The sequence below is a fragment of the Phyllopteryx taeniolatus genome, chromosome 8, assembly GCF_024500385.1.
Source record: "Phyllopteryx taeniolatus isolate TA_2022b chromosome 8, UOR_Ptae_1.2, whole genome shotgun sequence".
Lineage (NCBI taxonomy): Eukaryota > Metazoa > Chordata > Actinopteri > Syngnathiformes > Syngnathidae > Phyllopteryx > Phyllopteryx taeniolatus.
Genome location: NC_084509.1, coordinates 31097915 through 31118393, shown reverse-complemented (window position 1 = coordinate 31118393; position 20479 = coordinate 31097915). Strand labels below are relative to the sequence as shown.

The window sequence follows — 20479 nt, the reverse complement described above, 5'->3', positions numbered from 1 at the left end:
GGAAGATGGAGGGAAATAAACAGAAATGGAGAAATGAATCGATGCATGAAGAGACATGGATGGACAAAGACAAATTGGATGACAGGGAGAAATAGTTGGATTGAGAAATGGATGGAGAGAAATACTGTAGGTGGATAGGGAGAATAAGACAGACAGAGAGAGATGGATGCATAGAGTTAAATAAGGAGAGATAGAAAGGAATCGCTACAGATAAAAAAAATCAGTAGATAAAGTGAGAGAAGAATACCGGGATAGCGAGAAAAAGAGCTATACATGTGTATATACAGAGAGAGCGAAAGACTCGTAGCTAGATAAAGAAATGGCGAGGGATATACTTTATAATAATAATAATAATAATAATACAGTACAGTAGAAGTGAAAACGTCAAATGTTTAAATATGTAAGGATGGTAATAAACATAAAATAGTATGTTTGTACAGTCAATTTTAGAGGCAATCAACTTCTTGATGATATCATAAACACGTAGCAGCTTCTCTAATATGCCGTTTACCTCGCTTAGCCCTACCCTTCATCTATTAAAAAAAACCCACTGTCAACTGAAAGCGCAATAATAAAACATAGCGGCGATGTCACACTAATGCAGAGTACAGGAAGCTTTTATCCAGCCCGTGCTGCATATGAACACATTTGCCTTATTATACAGACACGTTACTCACGCTGTAATCAGCCTTTTGCAGAAGCCATTAACAATCCAGCAGCAGCAGCAGCAGCTTAATGACGCTCTAAAGGCGGCAAGGAGAACAAGAGGAGACTTTTGTCATTTGATGGCACAATCTTTTTGATTTAAAAACACTGAGGCAACATTGAAATTCATGTTTGGTTTCACACAGATATTGGATGCAAAGAGAAAAGCCAGACAGGACGCTCAATTGGAAATGCAAACGACTATCGCATTTACATAAAAGCACCATGATTGACATGAATTTGATTGTACTATATAATAATAATTAAAAAACAACAACTCCACATTATTGGATTGCCGCTCATGATCGGTAACTAGGTTGGGTGAAGAGCTGCCGTTTTTAAATTGCGGTCAGATTTTGATAAGCGACACGTATTCAAAATGCTTGGTGAAATTGGCAACGTGGGCTACAGTCGTGCCTTGACATACCATCCATCCATCCATCCAGCCATCCATCTTCCTCACGCGGGTCGCGAGCTGCTGCAGCCTATCCCAGCCATCTTCGGGCGGGAGGCGGGGTACACCTGAACCGGTCGCCAGCCAATCGCAGGGCACATAGAAACAAACAACCATCCGCACTCACATTCACACCGACGGGCAATTTAGAGTCTTCAATCAACCTACCACGCACGTTTTTTTGGGATGCGGGAGGAAACCGGAGTGCACGGAGAAAACCCTCGCAGGCACGGGGGAGAACATGCAAACTCCACAAAGGCGGGGCCGGGATTTGAACCCCGGTCCCCAGACCTGTGAGGCAGATGTGCTAACCAGTCGCTCACCGTGCCAGCGCCTTGAGATACCCTTGAGTTCAATTCATTCCGTTACCACGCTCGAACCTCAAATCATCTTTCCCCATTGAAATGACTACAAACGCAATTAATCTGTTCTCATCTCCCCCCCCCCAAAAAAAACATCTAAAATGTAATGTGTTTGTTTTTTGTTTTTTTTATGAGAAAATAGCGCTCAATGATATTGTAATTTATAAAAAACAATACAGTCATGACGTAATTAAATTAAAAAGAATTAAACAGTCACACGCATCAATTGGATGGCCATTGGGCAGATGCCTGCCTTGGCCACCTGGGGGCAGTATAACACAGGCAGCCTGATATACTGTTCATGAACGTCCACACAGTATAGACGTATGAATGTGAGTACTGTTATAATTAATGTCAAAATGTGTTGCTGCACGTTTGTGTTGAGATAGCAGTTGCTTAAAGGGTCGTACAGGTCTTTTTCCATTATGTGTTAGCATTAGCATTAAGCTACCTGAATAAAGGCTAAGTAAGCTATGAGCCTATTTTAAATACACTCTTAAATAACATCAAAATACTCTTAAACAAGACCAAGGGTGGGGGAAATTTTGCTTCTCCGAATCTGTTGCGTCATTGTCATTAACGCTTCCTGGTGCACATTCCTCCGTGTCGCTCTTTTTCCTGTTTTTAGCGCCTTATAAGTCACCAAGAACTCAATCAATCAATCAAAATCTCAACCGTGGTTGATTTTACGTCTCTCTTTTTACGACTTCGTCATCTGCGGAGGTTGAAAAAAGGTAAGGCTATATTTACAAAGGTGTAGAAAGTATAGCTAGATCTCTTCAAATGTACGGAGTAAAAGTAAAAAGTCGTCAGAAAAATACCCAAGCGCCGATAACTGAAAAAGGTTCTTAACTCATTCACTGCCATGGACGTTGACACTACTTGTCCACTGGAATCCAACCGTTTACTGCTTCCGACGTTATATTTGTCAAGTACGGCAGCTTGTCTGAGAAATTCAGGTTTGTAAACCGCTGTAATGACTGACAGATCCCTGAAAATGGCAACTGCATCGCTTTGGATTTGAGATCAGCACAGCTTTTGAGTAGAAGATGAAAATTAGGTGGTGAATCTCGGCCTTGTCACGTCGATTATGACGGAGAGCTATGCCAACATGTTGTTAAGTCAAACAAGTTTAGGCGCCTCACATTCAAACAGAGTATGAATATGTAGGGTTTATACAGAGTATGTATCATGGTAGGTAAAAAAAAGCCACAGACCATGCAGTCAAGTCAGCGTCACTCAAGGTAAGTTCCATAGTTGTTTATCTGGAAAGAAATTCTTTTCCCATCAAAAGCACTATCTCAGTCTTGTTTTGGTTCTTTTACAGTTTTAAGGTGTCAAAAAAATGGAAAATATGAGTTTCAAACTCACTGTTCTGCTTGACACAAAAAGCTATCTTTCCCCGCTTTTTTGTAGGTTCGTTTTTAGACACTTTATATACTGTCACAGAACACAATATTCTGTGGATCTTGAAAGAACACACAAATTGCTCTAAAATGGCAGGCAATATGGAGAACTTCACTCGGAACTCTGCTGTGAATGATTTAAGTCGTACTTCATTACATGACACCACTGGCTCGGATTAAGGCGGTTCTCTGTCACAGTGTGTTTAAATAAGAGCTGAAAAGCGGCAAGTGGTCATTCAAATACATCAAACATAAATGTGTACTTATCGCATGTACGACGAGACATGGAACATGATGACATCTCGAGTTTAAGTACTTCCCCAGTGGTGGCTCACAAAGGACCCAGCAGGAAATTGAGATTTAATGAGCTATGTGTTATGCGGCTATGTCTCAAGGCTCCTTGCTGGATGTCTAAACCTCGGGTCAGCCTAGTTAACACGGCCGCTCGTGCGGAAAAGCGACGTCGTTCGCGGCGAGAATGCCCGCGTCGGCAACGGCGTTCAAGTACCCGTGGCGACGCAGCAGCCAAAGCTGCTCTTTGGGGCTCAGGATACAATCAAACAATGCGAACGAGATGACATTATGAAGTATTAGGGAAAGGGAGATCAAGTCGAACTAACTGCTTTAAACGCTTATGGTGCAAACTTTTTGGAGTCGTGCATATTGTGTGGACTGATGCCACGCAATCTGTCATGTGGATGCGGACAGTTCATCGACCTTTTGTGGGCATGCTGATGAAACTTTGGACCATCTGATTTTCTTCATGTCAGAAAGCAGTTTTGTCCTATATTTCCATTTTTGTAAAAGTAGTTCATCTCCCTAACATTGTCACTTATTTAACCATTATTTAGTGATCAATGCATGCAGTCATTGTTCTTCTTTAAATGTATAAAATATGCGCGACACGGTGTTTGCGCGGTAAGTACATCCACCTCACAGTTCTGAGGTTGGGCGTTCAAATCCGCTCTCGTGTGCGTTTTCTTCGGGTACTTCTGCTTTCTCCCACATTCCAAAAACATGCGCTCAAAAACTAAATTGTCCTCAGGGATGAATATGACTGTTTGTTTATATGTGCCCTGTGATTGGCTGGCAAACAGGCCCAAATAAGGACAGAAGATGGATGAATGGATGGATAGATGGAAGCAAGGAAGTTAACATATTGAATTATTAATCTATTCAATACATTGCAAATGGATTATGTCTTTATCAATCTTTTTACTGTTTGGGATCTGCTACATTATATTATTGTTTGACACGATGTAAACAGTTTGAATAAAGTTAAACAAAAGAACCGTCTGTCCGTGCTGCTTAGTGCGAGATGGCTAAAGTCGGTCAATCTCAAAGATGAAATCAATAAGGGTGTTTTGCTTTTTGCTGATGAAAATAAGGTGATGATGACAACAAACCCAAAATGTAACTTGTGCATCTCTGTCCTGGCTGCTCACTACAATCTGGTTGAAGTGACATTTTGTAGACCCGACAAAGATTTAGAGCCACTTTCAAGCCACGGCATGGAATCAGGCTGATTTTCCTGAATTTATTCATTTAGTTATTTTATGATTTTTTTTTGGGGGGGGGGATCAAATTGGGGGAAAGAGAACGGCAACATGCAAGGTGTGAAACTCAAAAGATAAGAGACGCAATGTCTCCGACTTCTAACGTCATCTGTCACTATAAAACCGACAAAGACGGGGGGTAAGCTACGTTAACTTTTACAGTTTAGCTCACCGATAGCTGGTCCAACATGAACTACGCTTCATTGTCGGTTATGCGTTTAATTCACAAAACAATAAAGTTCGGGACCATTAAAATCTGTGAATATATGATTTTACTCCAACAAAAATATAGGACTTAATCCGAGGCATGACTTGACTACGTTATGTTGTTGCTAGTAAAAACAAAGCAGCCCACGAGAGGCTGCTGGGATGTTCTGGAACTTTTAGCTGTGACGCGTATTCCCCAATGCATTTCCATGCTGTCCAACAGCACACGCGTGTCAATGATATATTGATCTAATTAACCGTCATTTTATTTGAAGGCCATCGCCAGCGTCTGGATCCCGACGGGCCTTTGCACATCTTCTTTTCGTGTGTGTGTGAGAGAGAGAGAGAGAGAGAGAGAGAGATTTTACACTCGAGTCTGACCTGTGGCTTGTCACAAATTGATTTTTAGTGCATGCACAGAAAATGAAAAACGATCGAAATGGAGAAGAGGGGAAATGAAACCCCACTTCAAGATTTGGGAGGGAAATTATTATGAGTGTTATTATTATTTTGCCCTGGCTCTTAAATTACAGCAGCGGTAATGTTTGAGAGAAAAACACTCTGATGAAGATTTGATTCAGTCAGAAGGTACCAATGGTGTGCACGTCATAAAACTAATATTCTCTTAAATGCTTCAACCACAAGTAAATAATAGCGAAGGAGGTCCAAACAAACTTTACAGGTGGCTTTTTCGCTCAGCCACAACAAGGGGGTGTTCTGCGTGTCTTAGACCAGACGATTAATATGGCTACCCTGATGTTGTGTGATGGCAAAATATCCTCTGGCTTGTTGGGATTACCCCAGGAACAATCAGGTAACTTTTGCACAACTTGGCTAAACAGGGTAAACTGTCCTCGTTCTGGGGTCCGCCACAGCAGTGGGCTCTACATGGTGGGGGGGAAAAAAAAAAAAAAAAAAAAAAATCACAGACCCTTTCCTGTACTGTGGAATCATTCCCTGCAGAGAAATTGTTCAAAATCCTTTTGAGCCTGGCTTTATCCTTTTACTGGTTCTCCCAAACCATCGTGTCTTGATTTAGGAAATGAATTCATTGCGGGACTATGCTATGGGAATATGTCGTTTTTTCGCAAAGGATAAAGAATCTATGCATGTGAGTATTGTTGAATTGCCTACATATACTGCTGCCCCATAGGTGATCAAATATCGATTGCCTGAAGGGTTATAACACCGATACTATTTGTTAGCCCGTTTATGACATTTTGCATTGTTTGTCAGCATTAGGCTCAGTGGACTTTCTTCAGGCTAAAACACACAACTGGGAGTGCCAATAAACAGCTTAAAGCCTCTTTTTTGAAGGATTGTTCACCACCTGCTAAATGGCTTCTTCTTGTTAAGTGAATTAAGTTGAGTTTGTTGCAACCCTCTAGAGCAAAAATGGGCTGAGCGATGGCTCTTATATCAAGAAACCCTCAAGTTGGGTAACCCGTAAGTCAAGGTACCAATGTGGAAGACAATTGAAAACAATTAGTATGACGGCCTAATTTCATTCAGCCCACTTATCTGTTGCCGGAGCCGGCTTTGCCTCGTCAAAAGGCCAAAAACACGATTAGCGACCAGTCAACGACACACTTTGAGCGTCATTGTGGAGTAGTAAACTCGGCAAGTTAACTCGTCGACTATTCTGAACAAGCCCTAGTGGAAAGGCACTCTACGGACCAACCCAGTTAACATGGATATTTGACTTGAAAAGGCAGTTTTATTGTTGAGGTTGAATATTTAAGCTTAGCCAGAGATGGTTCTCACGCGTCTGCAATACACCCCCCCCCCCCCCCCCCCCAACAGATCATATCACACAGTGAAAGCTTTGAATAAAAGCATCATATAAAGCTGCTTTCTTTTCCCACATTTCCAGCCCATCGCCTCAGTGCTCGTGTCTCATCTCCATGCCTAATGGAGCCTCGCATCGGTCTAATATCTGGAGGACACGTTGCTCGCAATAATGTGTCAGATTTGTTGGTGTACGCCTTTGCATTGGGCTAAATAAATGTACTTTTATGGATCACGTTCACGCTGTGCGCAGGGTTCATTGTCATCAGAATGACGCTGAGAGGTGGTGGAGGGTGTTATTAAATCACTCATCCCTCCACCAGAGGTCTGCCATTGCATACAAGATATATATTCAAGGAATTATGCTCCCCGGCCGCCTCGGATGGAATAAATCCAGTGGCTGTCAGAGGGTGAGACGCCGCAGGAAGTGAGCTGAGGACAGCGAGTCGCTGAACCCAGGGATGCCATCAACTTGGACGGGAATTATAAACAAAAAGATGTTATTATTCGCTACGGCGTCTGTTCCTAATGCACTGGAGGACCAAGATGGACTTGCAATGCCCTGGTGCAAGATTCTTCACGTCCATCTCACTGGAGGAACTCGGACTGCTATGTTGTTGCGACATGCGAGCAGCTGTCAGCATTGAGAGCGAGTGAGTGAACAAGTGAGTGAATGACATGTTGACAGGACACATATTCAAATGTGTTCATTTAAACCTGTCGTCCTCACAAGAGGCATCTGTACAATAAAGCTGTCCAAATGAATTCATCAAACGCCAGCTACAGAGATGTTCCATCTAGTTTATCCACTTAATTATCTAAGAGGCGGCACGGTGGCCGACCGGTTAGAGCGTCAGCCTCACAGTTCTGAGGACCCGGGTTCAATCCCCGGCCCCGCCTGTGTGGAGTTTGCATGTTCTCCCCGTGCCTGCGTGGCTTTTCTCCGTCCGGGCACTCCGCTTTCCTCCCACATCCCCAAAAACATGCATTCATTGGACACTCTAAATTGCCCGTAGGCGTGACTGTGATTGTGAGTGCGAATGGTTGTTTGTTCCTATGTGCCCTGCGATTGGCTGGCAACCAGTTCAGGGTGTCCCCCGCCTCCTGCCCGATGACAGCTGGGATGGGCTCCGGCACGCCCGCGACCCTCGTGAGGAGAAGCGCGACAGAAAATGGATGGATAATTATCTAAGAATGTATGTATGTATCTATCTATCTATCTTGATATAGATCGACCGACAGACAGACAAGACATAGATAGACAGATATAAAAACAATAGATACGTAGATTTCAAAAAGTTATTTAATAAAAACTCTCGTTTTTTTTTTTTAAAACACTGTTCAGCAGCGTGTATAAGTGTTTGCAAGATATTAAAAAACAATAAATAAATAAGAAGTTTCTACTGAACTAAAACCACTGATGTTTGGAAAAAAAAGAGACTGTACATAGTACTTCGGCCATCTCAACAGGATTCTTGTTCTGGCATAAAGCCATCAAATCGGAAAGAGCGAATGATCTTGCAACCCTTAAAAGCCAAAAAGAGTGATTGATAGATGTAACATGGAACTATGACCTATCTACGGTTTCAAAACTTGTACTAAAAACATGCTTTTCTAATATACAATAATTCACTTTTACACCTCTAATACCAATAACAGTGCAGTAAAGTGCAATACTAAAAAAAAAATAATAATAATAATAATAATAAAAAAAAATATAAAGCAAGCATCTGGACGGCAGAATGTGCCAAGATAAACCTGCAGACAGAAGCGAGGATTCCGACATCACAGCTGGGCACTGTAAAAAGTGCACGCACACACACCAAATTCTGTCACGCGCACACACATAAATGTGACACACCTGTCCCCCGAAGCAGTCAGCCAAAAGGAAAGTGCAGAAAGATGTAGTGACAAGTTCAACTAAAGTTTATGCATGAAACTTGCAAGTCATCCCTCAACTCACAGCTTGAATTTGTTTGATCTGATTGTTTTAGGACATCAAGGAATCACATTATTTGCACTTTACAATGTCAAGTTACCGGAGTCATTTCTGCTCATCTTTAGGTTTTGATCTATCAGTGAGGCTGCAGATTGCACCTTTAGACCCCGACTGCTCCAAAACCACCTTCATCTCTCTAATCTCTCTTCTACATGCTTTAAAAAAAAAAAAAAAAAAAATACAAAAACAAAAAGTGTCAACATGCCATCCTTTTAAGATAAGACAATTTATTCTCACACAGAATCAGACAGGAACTGCCTTCTAGAACAAAAGCACTACCTTCAGGCTATTTTCTAAACCATCATCGCCATGTTGGTCACTGACAAACTCGCTGCACTGATATGGAGCTGTTGGGTGGTTCAAACATACTGATAATAAATGGAGCTTAATTCACCCTATCAGTTCCAAGTCCGCAAAGGCCCGATTTTGTCGTATACCACATACTATGGGCTATATACTCTTTTTTTTGCTCGTAAGTCCGTTTTTAACGCGCTTGGGCTTGGGTAGTAGTCATCGAAATGTATTCTACAGGCCAGACGTCTGACGCACCCTCCGCTGGGAATGAGTATGCTAACACCAAAGAGGCCTTATTCATTGGATTCTGAGGTTGGTTGTAAATCATGGTGCATGTAATTTTCCCGAGACTGAGAAGAAGAGTATGTTTATTTTTATTCTGTATGAAATAAATCCAATAAAAGTAATTCATTCAGAATGCTGTGCTGATGACTAAATGCATGTTTGGAGGTCCCTCAATGAAAAAGGGGGTGTGCCTGCAGTTCTATTGATCAGTGGTGCCCAACTTTACTGACTGACCGGGTGAGTCACTTTAACGTCAACATTTTCTGACAACTGGCATGAAAGCAAATCAAAACAAATGATCGTTACGCTATTACAATTACCGTAGTTGTTGCTTTAGTGGGAGCCCTGTGCATTCAAAAAGCAAAGGCTTGTCTTGCCAGAACCATGTTTGAAGCAGAATTGCTTCTCGCAGTTGTAGGTGTAAATGTCAATATACTTCGCCAATAAATATCACGACTAAAATACTGTAAGGGCCGACTTACACCACCTCTTTGAGCAGCTCAATGAAAAATAAAATAATGAAAAGAACAAAAGTTCAGTCTTGCTACATTAATTTCATCGCTTTCTGGAAAGGTTCACAACGTGTGGTGATGCACAGTAAGTTGTAACTGAATCCAAACTTCAAGTGCTATATGATGTCTAACCTTCACAGTCCGCTGGACTTGCCACGGCTTCTGGAGCGCCTAAGAGAAAAAATGCTTGTGCGGAAAGTTTGATTTGACAGTATATTGTGAGGGTGTTTATAATAGTAGTAAAGTGTATTTCAATACTAAAGTACTTTGGTATTGTCAATACAACAAACAACCTTCAACTTACTGCCGCAGCAACAAAGAAATCATGTGGGTGTTTTTGCAGACGACTTGATGCGAGAGTTCACAGGGTGAAGACGGGACAAAGAGAAGCTGACGAAAGAAGGGCTTAATTAACGGTAATGAGGCTGCCCGACACATGGGCACACCCTAAGAGTCTCGTCGAAGCTTTGCGGATGAAAAAAAAAAATCGGATCAAGAGAGAGGCTGAAGCTGACTTATGACTTTGCGCTGCCGTGTCGCTCGTGTTAATTAAAGCAGCCCTCAACATTCGCACACATTTGTAAGGAATTTCATTTACACTTACAAGGGAGCTTTGGAAAAAGCAGATCGCGACACATTACACGGGGGTGGCGACTCCAACATAGCTCCGACGACGACTCCACTCAACTTTCAACTGAACTTTATTTATAGAGCACTTTAAAAAAAAAAAAAAAAAACAACCACTGCTGAAACATAGCGAAGAAATACAAATCGAACATAAAGCATAAAAACAATTAAAACGTGTTATGTTACGTTGAACGCCAAGGTATAAAAGTATGTTGAATAACAATCATCATCTTGGTAAAATAAGGCTTCAAAATCATGAAACAAAATACGATTATTAGTGAGGGTAGTGGTAGTAGTAATGATATTCTTAACTGTACTCATTAATATGGAAGCACACTAGTCTTGCTAAGATGAAAAAAAAAAAATAAAATCGGGGGCCACGAAGGATGCTACATTTTTCAACTTTCCAAGGGGGGGGGGGGGGGGGGGGGGGCACCTGTGTAAGAGACATTGACTTCATGCTCCGCCCACATTGGATGGCGTGAGTAAAAACACTTGGCAATTTAGCGTCTCACCCTTATGTCGAGGATAACTACTTCCACCTGCAACTAAGGGGGAGAAATTCCCTAGTAGGAGTTTGTCAGAGTACCAGATGCCGAAAATGACAAAATGGCCAAATTCCTGTTCAATTTCATGCATGGCTCCTTCAGACGTTTTCGTGCGTCCTGTCAAGATGGTACATACAGTCGTTTATCGGTGAAACTGGTGTACGGGGCTATTGTTTTCTAAGCCTCCAGTCCCGATGTTTTGTGGGGGTCGTCGTCTTCTTGGACCCCGATAATATAGTCCATTTTCACCAGAATTCTTGCCAAAATTGTTGCGTTTTGGGACATGTTGACAACCCAAAAAGGCAATTCCCAATTTAGAAGTGATTCAAAGGGGGCCTTTGCACCGCCTGATGCTCGAGCCCAAACTCATTGGCGTGCAAAGCCTTGAGTCAGTGAAGTGTCTGCTATAATTTGTTCTTTGGCAAGTCAGTGGACAATCTACAATGCTAACAGAAACTGATGGAACGCCTGACCCGATTACTTTGCTTGTTTTCTCCATTTTGGCCTTTAATTTGATTCTGTTCTGGATCTTTGCTCTTTCAGACAAGCCACTGCATCTTCCAAAAAGATAATAGCGGCCATCGGGCGAAAAAACGGTTGTTTCTCAGGAAGTGAAAGTGCTAGAAGGGGTGCTGTTATTATGGAACTATAAAGCAAAGGGTGGACGGACTCGAGTTTCATAACTTGACTTAAGGCAGACGTAAGACACCAATTTTATGACTTAGAACTTACTTAGCTAAAACTTCATGAAAGACAAAGTGAGTTCAGCTGAAACGACATGACTTACATTTTTACATTTTATGAAATACTGTAGCCTACCACGATTGGTAAGATATGTTGAAGTCCTGTAAAGTAAAAACAATCATTTCTTGTCAATTTGACACACCGCACAGAAATGTTGGGACAAACCCAGGAAAATGTAAAAGATTATTTAAAAAAAAAAAAAAAAAGTCAAGTATGTAAAGTAATGCTTCAAAATCGAGAAAAATCAAGCTTTTGTCACCACTTCGGGCATGCCCGCTGAATGCGTGAAACCATGCCCTGCTGAAAAATCTTGTTAGTTTGTCCAGCACCTTTCTTATGCCAACACAACACACACTGTATATCCGCTGGAATATATCCCTTCGGGTCCAAGACCAACTAAAATAGCTTGAAAAAGGGCGTTTTGGGCATTTTCAACTCAAATGATCTTGCAAAAGGACGGCAAAGATTATAGAGAAAAAAGAATGATGGCATGGGACCTTGAAGTATGACTAGTATACAAATGTGACTTACTCCCACCTCTGCTAAAAATGATCTAATGCAATTAGTAGGCCCTATTTTTGTCAACAGCAGCATTGCTTGTGGGATTGTCTGTACGAATCTGAGTCACTGGTGAAAGTGACATTCGGGGGAGGGTGCTGAACGTCAGGCAATCGTACCAATTACGATGTCAGACCAAACCTGGAGGGAACATTTCAGTCACAAAAGGGAAGATTCATAGAGTAATAATGCTAATTCAAAAAGATATAATAATAATAAGAAGAAGAATAACGGCAAGTCCGACAGGGATGTGTTATTGCTAATGTTTGCTTGAAAGGAGTCTTTAATCCAACAAATGCCTGTCATCTCAAATCTGAGCAAAGATATTCTCTGTCACTGTGATTAAAGATGTAATTTGCAACCACATTCAATTCTTAGTGTTCTGTATACACAAAAATAGAGGTTCTCAAACGACACTGTTTTGGGTCTATGGACCACTTACAGGAAAGAGATTTTTCCAAGGACCCCTTCATATTCCCAATGGCAATTAAATAATTAGAAAGGATTTTTTTTTAAATTGCCTATTTTCAAGAAAGACAAAGTTGTAACATTGCAACAATAAATCCATCTTTTTTTCACAAAAAATGATAATGTATGAGAATAAAGTTGTGTTTTTGAGAAACAAATAGTAGCAAACGTTACAAAAAACAGAGACATATTTTGTTAGCATAGGCGTATCTTTCAAAGATAAAGCAGGGCTATTGTGAAATTACAGTCAAAGTTAATGGGAAGGAAGTCATATTTTATTGATATTTTAAGTGAATTTGCCTTTCGTTCTGGAAAAGACAACTTTATTCTCCTAAATTAAGGGAAAATACCTGCCTTTGGTTCTCAGAAAAAAAAAAAAAATAATAAATAAAATAAAAATGGTACTTTTCTTCTGTCATAATACACATTTTGTCCGGAACCCGGTGTTTTTTGTTTCCTCTGGGAGACAGTCCAAATGCGTTACTGACCCTTGCACTAGCGGTATGTAGGATCTCTTGTGGCACACAAAATATTCACTGAATTAAATACAAATAAAATTTACAACACTTAAAACATGAAATACAATCAGACATACAGTATTAGAATGAAGCTTGTTACAACACGTTTAAGCTTCTTTTTTTTTTTAACCCAGTACAGTACATTTTTTACTTACATTTTTTTGTAGTGTATATTTTTTAACTTTCAAGTATCGTACAGTACATTTATGTACAGTTCAGATGTATTTAACTTTTAATTACAGTATTTGATAGGATTTTCTGTGGTGGTACTTTTAAGAACCACCGCCTTGGAGGTTCAGTGTGACAACTTATCACAGCGTTGCCATCATGTAAGCCGACGACAAGCTTCGGGGACGTATTGGGTTGTTGGGTCAGGAGACCTTTATGTACGTTTCCACTCAGATTTGTCAGTGACAAGCAGACACCCCTGGGTGCCATTGTCTCGGCGAGGCAGTTCCTTCAGTCAGATCTCTCGCTCTGTTTGCTGCAATACATTTTCTTTCACGTGGCCCAGGGGTTAGCCTTCATCGCGGGGTTGTCATATTCAATTAGCCAGTGGACTCCCGTCAATATTTGTCTCATTTAAGCAGGCGGGAACATCACATCCGTCAACATGAAAGGATGCAAGGGCCACCTTTCATTTATTAAATGCTCTAAAACCAATCCACAAAGCAATTATTTATTGTTTTAACATACCCTAACCCCCATAAATTCACCTATTTTTTTTTTAACCTATCCTCAGCTATTTGCTCAAAAACTCACCTGTTCATGTCTTTTGTCTTTTCTAACATGCACAAAGACGCCAAAGATGGCTCCAAAGCCATGTCCAAATATGAAAGTAGTGCAGTTGGTCCAAGCAAAACGTTGACGTGATGCATCCTCATCTAGAGACCAGCTTTGTATGTCAGGGAGGAGCTAAATTCAGCCTGTGTCTTTATGGAGAGTTTTAGGTCAGCTCTAATCTTCTGTATGTCTTCTGTAATGTTGTAAAATGACTTGGATTATGATATGAAACGTTTTTTTGGTATCATAGTTTGTAAAATATTGACAGATTCAAAACTATTAATATAAGACATTATTAACAATTTTAGGGAGTAATGCAGCCCTACGGGGGGCACAAGCCAGTGCACACTGTAGGCCGGTCCCAAGCCCGGATAAATGCAGAGGGTCGCGTCAGGAAGGGCGTCCGGCTTCAAACTTTGCCAAACAAATGTGAGCGTTCATCCAGAGAATTCCATACCGGATCGGTCGTGGCCCGGGTTAACAACATCCGCCACCGGCGCCGTCAACCTGCTGGGCGCCGGTGGAAATTCAGCTACTGTGGGTCCAAGTCGAAGAAGAAGAAGAAGAGGTGGAAAGCGGGTTCTTTGGCAGAAAGAGAAGAGGAAAGCACAGAGCGTAGAACTGAATGTGGGGACTTTGAATGTTGGGACTATGACAGGAAAATCTCGGGAGTCGGTTGACATGATGATTAGGAGAAAGGTTGATATATTGTGTGTCCAGGAGACCAGATGGAAAGGCAGTAAGGCGAGAAGTTTAGGGGCAGTGTTTAAGTTATTTGACCATGGTGTAGATGGGAAGAGAAATGGAGTCAGGGTTATTTTAAAAGAAGAGTTGGCTAAGAATGTCTTGGAGGTGAAAAGAGTATCAGATCGAGTGATGAGGCTGAAATTTGAAATCGAGGGTGTTATGTATAATGTGATTAGTGGCTATGCCCCACAGGTAGGATGTGACCTAGAGGTGAAAGAGAAATTCTGGAAGGAGCTAGACGAAGGAGTTCTGAGCATCCCAGACAGAGAGAGAGTCGTGATTGGTGCAGATTGTAATGGACATGTTGGTGAAGGAAATAGGGGTGATGAAGAAGTGATGGGTAAGTACGGCATCCAGGAAAGGAACTTGGAGGGACAGATGGCGGTAGACTTTGCAAAAAGGATGCAAATGGCTGTAGTGAACACTTTTTTCCAGAAGAGGCACGAACATAGGGTGACCTACAAGAGCGGAGGTAGAAGCACGCAGGTGGATTACATTTTGTGCAGACGATGTAATCTGAAGGAGGTTACCGACTGTAAGGTCGTGGTAGGGGAGAGTGTGGCTAGACAGCATAGGATGGTGGTGTGTAAGAGGACTCTGGTGGTGAGGAGAAAGATTAGGAAGACAAAAGGCAGAGCAGCATTGCTTGTGGGTGGAACCATGTGGTGGAAGCTGAGACAGGACGAGTGTTGCGCAGCTTTTCGGGAAGAGGTGAGACAGGCTCTCGGTGGACGGGAGGATCTTCCAGAAGACTGGCAGGTGATCGGAGAGGCAGGCAGGAGAGTACTTGGTGTATCTTCTGGCAGGAAAGAAGAGAAGGAGACTTGGTGGTGGAACCTCACATTACAGGAAATCATACAAGGAAAAAGGTTAGTGAAGAAGAAGTGGGACACTGAGAGGACCGAGCCGAGGCGAAAGGAATACATTGAGATGCGACATAGAGCAAAGGTAGAGGTGGCAAAGGCCAAACAAGAGGCATATGATGACATGTATGGCAGGTTGGACACTAAAGAAGGAGAAAAGGCTCTATACAGGTTGGCCAGACAGAGGGATAGAGATGGGAAGGATGTGCAGCAGGTTAGGGTGATTAAGGATAGAGATGGAAATATGTTGACTGGTGCCAGTAGTGTGCTAGGTAAATGGAAAGAATACTCAGAGGAGTTGATGAATGAGGAAAATGAGAGAGAAGGGAGAGTAGAAGAGGCAAGTGTGGTGGACCAGGAAGTGGCAATGATTAGTAAGGGGGAAGTTAGAAAGGCATTAAAGAGGATGAAAAATGGAAAGGCAGTTGGTCCTGATGACATTCCTGTGGAGGTATGGAAGCATCTAGCAAGGGTGGCTGTGGAGTTTTTGACCAGCTTGTAGAATTCTAGCGCGTGAGAAGATGCCTGAGGAATAGAGGAAAAGTGTGCTGGTGCCCATTTTTAAGAACAAGGGTGATGTGCAGAGCTGTGGAAACTATAGAGGAATATAGTTGATGAGCCACACAATGAAGTTATGGGAAAGAGTAGTGGAGGCTAGACTCAGGACAGAAGTGAGTATTTGCGAGCAACAGTATGGTTTCATGCCTAGAAAGAGTACCACAGATGCATTATTTGCCTTGAGGATGTTGATGAAAAAGTACAGAGAAGGTCAGAAGGAGCTACATTGTGTCTTTGTAGATCTAGAGAAAGCCTATGACAGAGTACCCAGAGAGGAACTGTGGTACTGCAAGTCTGGAGTGGCAGAGAGGTATGTTAGAATAATACAGGACATGTAGCAGAACAGCGGTGAGGTGTGCTGACAGATGAATTTAAGGTGGAGGTGGGACTGCATCAGGGATCAGCCCCGAGCCCCTTCCTTTTTGCAGTGGTGATGGATAGGCTGACAGATGAGGTTAGACTGGGATCGCCGTGGACCATGATGTTTGCAGATGACATTGTAATCTGCTGTGAAAGCAGGGAGCAGGTGGAGGAACAGTTAGAAAGATGGAGGCATGCAATAGAAAGACAAAAAAGAATGATGGCATGGGACCTTTAAGTATGACTAGTATACAAATGTGACTTACTCACATTTGTGTATTAGTCATGCAATGGAAGACAGAATATATGTGCATGAATGAGAGGGGTGGTGGGGAAAGTGTGAGGCTACAGGGAGAAGAGATAGCAAGGGTAGAGGACTTTAAATACTTGGGGTCAACCGTCCAGAGCAATGGTGAGTGCGGTCAGGAAGTGAAGGAACGGGTCCAAGCAGGTTGGAACGGGTGGAGGAAGGTGTCAGGTGTGTTATGTGACAGAAGAGTCTCTGCTAGGATGAAGGGCAAAGTTTAGAAAACAGTGGTGAGGCCAGCCATGATGGACGGATGAGAGACAGTGGCACTGAAGAGACGACAGGAAGCAGAGCTGGAGGTGGCGGAACTGAACATGTTGAGGTTCGCTCTCGGAGTGACCTGGTTGGATCAAATTCGAAATGAGCTCATCGGAGGGACGGCCAAGGTTCGATGTTCTGGAGACAAAGTTCGAGAGAGCAGACTTGGATGGAGAAATAAGAGAGTATTTTGGTAGAAGGATGATGAGGATGGAGCCGCCAGGCAAGAGAGCGAGAGGAAGACCAAAGAGAAGGTTGATGGATGTCGTGAGGGAAGACATGAGGGCAGTTGGTGTTCCAGAGGAGGATGCAGGAGATAGGCTTCCATGGACAAGGATGACGCGCTGTGGTGACCCCTAAAGGGACAAGCCGAAAGGAAAAGAAGATTAACAATTATAGGGAGTGCGCCAATTACTTGCAGTTCTTCAGATTTGTTTCGGAGTGGCCTGCGGCCCTCTATCCATCCCACTAAATAGATCTGCCCCTGCACTGAGCTGTATTACAGCTTCACATTCAAAACCAAAAAAAAGCGCAAGCTGTAGCAAGCTAAGAATGTTTAAAGGCGCTACTGAGGAGCTTCAATAATGTGTTTTTGGTTCACAAATCAATCAAGCTCCTTAATGGGGAGCAAAATCTGAAGCTTCTGAAACTGAATGATCCTTATCCATCAAACATTATGAAGAGAAATGTTTGTCATAGATTTGTAAATAGTTTCTTTATGTGTTTGCATTACTAGAAAGTTCTCGTCAGAGGTAGTTGTCAGGGGCTTTGCACCTTCGGGGGATTTGGGTGTCACACTTTTTCGACACCTCCACTTTTCATGCTGCCAATACCCTTTTGTTTAATAGCATTGCATTTCGCTTCAAATGTTATTTTTAGTATACAGTATGCTGTTCAAAATGGACATCGGACTTTAAGGCCAGACTTTGTACACCCCTGGCGAAAGCTGTTGGCTCGCCTCACCCCCAGACGTGAAGCTTAAAATATGAATCTGGACCCCCCCATTGCTGAAAATTCAATTAAACTGCAGCAGGGAATGATGGGAACCGATGGAGCACATTATCCGTCTCTAGAAATGAAACGTGTTGAAGCAGGACGCACGCGTCTCAATAGGTTGACACTGATAGGTTTAACACATAGAAGGCCAGCATATTATATACAATTGCGCAATGTAATGGGATCCAATAAAAAAACACCTTTCTTCATTTTGTAACATATAGTTATGTTGGTAACATTTAAACATTTTGGGTGTAATGTATTTCCCGCTGCCAGTAATTAGCAAGCGCAAAATGTTTATAATTGCCTATATTAATAGTTTAAACCATAAATAAATCCAAAGACTATGATCCTAAAAGAGTTTAATATCATCTTAGACTCATTTTACAACATTACCCTTAAAAAATAAGCGGTTTACAGATTAAATGATTTCCAAAAAAATGTACAAGCAAAAACATCCACATACGGCCAAGATTCTCCACAACTCCCCGCTAACGACCCAAGTCAAACTATGCTCCTCCCCGACATACAAAGCTTGTTTCTCTGTCAAGATGTATCACGTCAATATACTTCCTTGACACTGCTGTACTACTTTTCCTAACTAGACAGCGCTTTGGTAGCATATTATGCCACTTTACAGTGTTTTAGAAAGAGCACAAAAAATGCAAATAGGTGAATTTTTGGGTGGATTTCTAGGAATAGGTTCCACAGGATTTTTTTTTTTTTTTTTTTTTTTTAAAGGCTGGATTGACACTGCAGGGGCAAATCTGATTTTTTTAATTTTGGCACATTTGGGATATGAATTTGGCACTTGAAACTGCAGTGTAAATACACCCAGTTACCAGGACGGTTAACAATGTGTTCAATATCGTGGTGGTTGTGGGATATTTCAAATATTTCGCCAGATGAGCAACAAAATAGCAAGCCTAAACATTCTACTGAGTCAGTACATTTTAATACACCTTACATTTGTCCAATCTTCACCCCAAATGAACAAATTCCCACTCACAGGACACTTCATCGGGTCCAGCAGGACCTTCTCGTGACATACTGTAGAAGCAGCTCTCAGTATGATGCATTAGTGCAAACTCCAACCACAACAACAAACGCCTTTTTTTGCGTTGTGTCTCCTTCTAGCTAATGTTTGGGACCAGCTCTCCAGGGTTCTTGCTTTCAAACCTTCCAGTGTTGAATCTTTTATTCAAATTGTTTTGGCGGGGTAAGGCTCGCACTTGTTAACACGTCTCCGAACTGGGCTGCATTATAGATGAAGAAAAGCCAAATGGCAGCAGCATGATGATGATTTCCTGATAACGCACGCACACACTTTGTTTGTTTGTTTGTTTGTTTGTTTGTTTTGGCTTTGGTCAAGGCTACCAGCCCTTGACTGAATGATGGCTGGCATGGGCTAACGTCTCAAATAATAAGGAAAAAAAATGTCAAGTGAAGAAAAAGCTCCCGCTCGTTTAAAAACAAGACATTTTCTGTGCACAACGCCTAAAAAACACACACAAGCTACAGTACACAAGCAGGTCTTAACTGCACAGTCGAAGCCATGAAATTGAATTTCATGTGTTACTTCAAAGAACACCTGCAAAAAAAAGGACACATCAACTGCAGTGGCTGCTCTTTTGTGTAATCATCTTCAACAATTGCACATCCAAGGCACTTTTATTGCGCACGCAATTGATTGGAAATGTGGAATTCATGACATAACTAGAAAATAATTGGTCGTGTGTCCAGTACTTTTCAACGCAATACACATCACGCCATCACTCATTCCGCAAGTTCATTAACTCCAGACACTAGCAGCAGGTCAAAAAACGCAACAATTCAAAATATCAATATGATAATGCGACCCGTTATTTATCTTCTTTTTTTTTTTGCATATTTAAGTGTTTTAGCAACACAATAAACGCGAGAGTCGATCATGTTTCCACTCACCGGAATAGCAGCGGTCCGGTCCGCCTCTCTTCGCCGGGCTCCTCGACTCCTCGAGCGGACCTGCGTCGCCGCTGCTACCGCTGTGGTCGCGTCCACCCACCCACCGCCCGAGGGGAATCTCCAGAGAACTCCGAGAAGCTGCCCGGCGGGGGCCGACATCCACGTCCGAAGAAGAAGAAGAAGAAGAAGAAGAAGAAGAAGAAGAAGAGAAGAAGAAGAAGAAGACGAAGAAGAAGAAGAAGAAGAAGAAGAAGAAGTCAAGTAAACGTTCCGCTGGTGTGGTGGTTTCGGTTCAAGTCCGCTCGGCCGTCAGTCTCCGACGCTGCAGCCCGCTGGAGTCCCACTGCAGGACTGCATCCCGGCAGCTGACTGACTGACTGACTGAGGGAGGGAGGGAGGGAGGGAGGGAGGGAGGCAGGCGGGACGGTGGTCCTCCTCCCCGGCGAACGACGATGACGAGTGGCATGCCTCTCAACACCTCTGGCCACTCCTTGTCGGCAAGTGACATATGCATCCTCATTATGTTAGATGACTCTTGGAGGTAACATGTTTCCGAATGGGAACACATCCTATATCAGGTGCTAGAGCAGCAATATTTCAGTTTTACAAGCAGCAGTGTAGTGGTGGGTGGC

At 42.4% G+C, this 20479-nt stretch overlaps 1 protein-coding gene across 5 annotated transcripts in view; it reads right to left on the bottom strand.

Moving 5' to 3' along the window:
• cntn5 (contactin 5) overlaps window positions 1-20231 on the bottom strand; it is a 99856-nt gene extending 79625 nt beyond the window's left edge. For 4 of the 5 annotated variants that reach the window (XM_061782352.1, XM_061782349.1, XM_061782353.1 and 1 more), the window contains exon 1: window positions 19848-20231. The gene's annotated coding sequence lies outside the window, so the exon portion shown is untranslated. Of the gene's footprint in view, window positions 1-677; window positions 744-19847 lie in introns of all 5 variants that reach the window. The other variant, XM_061782350.1, reaches the window with a different exon arrangement.
• Between the last annotated feature and the right edge of the window lie 248 nt (window positions 20232-20479).